Raw genomic sequence first — 3,729 nt, forward strand, 5'->3', positions numbered from 1 at the left:
TCTCTTCTCTCTCTCTCTCTCTCTCTCTCTCTCTCTCTCTCTCTCTCTTTCTGTTTGGTTTTAAAGTTGGCAGTGGATTTCACCAATTAAAACGATGGCGATGAACGAAGTTATAGAGCTCATAAGCTGTTGGCATGCTAACCTAAGCGATCGAGAAATTGCAAGAGCCTTTTGCGGAACTTGTACTGTCAGCGAAACAAGTTTGTACGATCTACACGATGCTTGTACAGTATACACGCGCTCCTTTGTCGCTTCAACAGGAACATAATCTGTACATGAGAAACATTATACATGTACCAGGACCAAATTCTAAGACAAGAATATGCATGAGAACTATATTTACGAATATATATCAAAGTAAAATTTTCAAGATATTAATTTGCATTTATTAAAAAATTTATAATCTTATAAAAAAATTTTCTCTTTATTTTGTCATCTATATTTCATTAACTTGTCTTATATAAAATAGTATAAGTAATTTTCCACCGCGCATGGATTAGGAAAAAATAAGTCCCATCGAGATATGAAGTATAAATGTACCCAATTGAAGTTAATGACCCAATTGAAAGAAGTAATAAAAATGTTAAATATTTAGCTTTTAATAGTATGTATAATTCTAAATAAATTCATCTTATTAAATTTTTATAAACAATGAATTTACTTATAGTTGTATATATTATTAGAAGTATAATATTTAACATTTTTGTCATTTTATTCAATAATAATTGTGTCATGTTCACTAATTGTCTACTAATTGGTCTCCGTTTATCTTATCACTAACAACGAACGATCCCAAAGTTGTTTTCGTCCTCATGCGAGAAACAAATTATAACTTCGGAGATCGCAGACTTTTTGATTTAAATACTTCTAACGTCTTTCCGGTTACTTGACTTGTAGCGTGGCAGCAAGATTGTTTAATGATCTGATGGGTATTCTGCACTTGCAGGAAAGTCGATTTGTCTGCAGAACTCTCTAGACGGTGAGAAAACGATCGGTTGGAATCTCATTTTAGCCGGTCAAATTTGATCTCGCTTTACCTCGAGTAATGTCGAACGAATCGCAAATTGCATTCTCACGATTCGACTGCGAACTCGTAGCCCTGAGGGTTTCCCTAGGGAAGGTCACTTCCGCTCTCAATTCTCAATAGTTATAGTGTTTGCTGAGCTCGCCGCATTTCCGCACAATTGTCTAGATTATGGCGTGTGTCTCTTTGAATCACATGTTAATTTACTCGCGCTATTTCGGATCTTTAAGTTTGACTGTACGACGAAACTAGACATTGCATTTAAAATTAAATTACAAGGAGTACTGAATTAATTAATTAATGCCATCGCGAAGTTCGTATCATCTTAACCGTATATATTTCAACATTATTTTTATTGTTTATTTATATAATTATTTACAGAATATATTATACTTTAACTATCTCCGTATGTTCTGTAAAAATTTTGTTTATTTGACTTATCTCTATTTATTTTGTATAATAATTCTTTACTATTCTATTTATATCTTACATTTATACTTTAAGCATTCTTGTCTTCTACTCTCTATTGTATTTATTAGACAAGATACGCTTTTATTGTTTCATTTCTCTGTAATTCATAATTTCTAATCATTTCGTTTTCTGGGAGGCTTTAACAGTTCTGCTGGTGTTTCACTATTTTTGTGTTCATCCGCTCGTCCATAATATATTTTTTAATTTAATAAAGTATTCCAATTATATACTAACTTAGTTAATATATAATTGGAATATTTTATTTAGAATAAAAAACACATTCATTAATTAAAATTTCGCAATTAAAATTTTAGAATTCGCACACTGATGTGATTTTTCAATCGCAATTTGTTTCAAAGACGTTCGTATCGATGGAATGAAAATTATCGAATATGAGCGAAATGAGCAAATAAATGATTCGTATTCGATTTAATAAAAAAGAAAAACAGATTGTGAGAACGTCAATGTGTAAAAAAATAGCTTGATTAAGCAATTAGATTAGGAAAGCGAAAAGATCAAATGAACATTTTAACGTGAATGAGGGCGTTGAACTGTGATAAATGACGGAAGTAAAAACTAATCTAAAGCAAAAAATGAAGCAATCTAGGAATAAACGATGTCAATCACGTCATAATTAATCACGAAAAAGTATTTAATCAGAACAATACGAGCGATTTAATTTTTTCGAATTTTTCTATAAACTAGCTAATTAGTAAATATTAATTTTATTTTATAACCTGAAAAAATATTTACATAATCAATCAGCGTAAATGTATATATTTATATATATCTATATTAATTATTTTTGTTTTAAAATATTAAAAAGAAATTATTGATGTTTGAATAAAAGGGAGAGTAATTCGAGTATCAATTAATCAATGAGAGAAGATGTAGAACATCGCTCTTGGCTTTGCACGTTGAGTAGAGAAAGACCATCACAGGGAATGAATGTATGAAAGAAATACTGAAAGGAGAAAAGTTCGAGGTCGGCGGAAGCGAGAGAATTTTGTGCCGGAAGGAATAGAAGGAAGAAGAGCGAAAGGATGTTTTTTTAGAAAACCGAGTCGGTTTGAAGCTGTGAAGGAAAAAGCGTGCTTATGTGTGTACGTTTCCATATACGTATCTGTATCTGTATGTGTATGCCAATTGTCGATACACGAAAAGAGGCAAGAATACTTTTTGAAGTACAGTGAATCGCGAAATGTAGATAAACAGGGCAAAGAGAACTGTCGGTTGCGAGCATGTCGGTCAGAAAGATCAGACAGGTATCATTACGATAAAAAATAATGGTTCCGAAATCCCGGAATGTTGGTTTAACCACAGCTTTAAATCTCGTAAATTTTCAACTTGAATAAAAGAGATTTTTTGAAAATTCCGTCTGTTTTCTTCTTCCCGTAGTTATAGACTTGTTAAAAGTCTATTACTTTCAATCATGAATTATCAATGAAACTAGTCTATATAAAATCCAATCTAATGAAACTTGGCTAAAATCCATTAAAAAGAATATAAAAGAATATAAAATTTATGCCAGGAATATGAAAACGTATATTTTCTTTAAAATCTTTGCAAACTTAAAATTATTACAAAGTTTTAAAGATTCTACGATGTTGGATTAATCTATCGATTGCGAAATTTTTGAGATATTATCTAAGAGATTAAATATGCGTTGTTTATAATGTCTAAACGCTCGGTTAACTATTAACAAGTTGTGTCAGGAACGAATTTTAAGTTCTGAGTTCGTTAAGATTCTAGTTTAAGAATCATGGGAATTTTAACGATCTATAATGACACTTGACTATTCATTGATTCAGCAATCATTCAGTCAGAATATCAATGAATGGTTTTGCAGCTGAATGCAAAGTACACGTTCCATCACCGTTCTTTCCGTTTTGCGAATTGGCAAAGAGATCAAATAGAGGGTACGAGAGCAGATGTCTGCGGTTGTTCGTATTCAATGTGTATGTGAGTGCGTGTATGTGTGGCTGTACATGTCAGTGAGTGCATATGATGAGAGGATGAAAAGGAGAGAGTGGAAGAGTGTAATCTGAGAGAGAGAGAGAGAGAGAGAGAGAGAGAGAGAGAGAAGAAGAAGAGAGAGAGAGAGAGGAGGAGAGGAGAAGAAGAAAGAAAGAAAGAAGAAGAAGAAGACGTACGACGACTCTTCTACGTACTAAACGTAACGAACGTATACACACACTACCTACTACGTACGTAGTAGTCGTACTTCTTTCTTT

The 3,729-nt window shown here is 32.2% G+C and overlaps 1 protein-coding gene across 1 annotated transcript in view; it reads left to right on the forward strand.

The window, feature by feature from the left end:
* The window catches only part of LOC105625735, a 132,818-nt gene that overhangs the window by 112,931 nt on the left and 16,158 nt on the right, over positions 1–3,729 (forward strand). The window lies entirely within an intron of this gene.

Source organism: Atta cephalotes (genome assembly GCF_000143395.1).
Source record: "Atta cephalotes unplaced genomic scaffold scaffold00003, whole genome shotgun sequence".
In the NCBI taxonomy this organism is placed as follows: domain Eukaryota; kingdom Metazoa; phylum Arthropoda; class Insecta; order Hymenoptera; family Formicidae; genus Atta; species Atta cephalotes.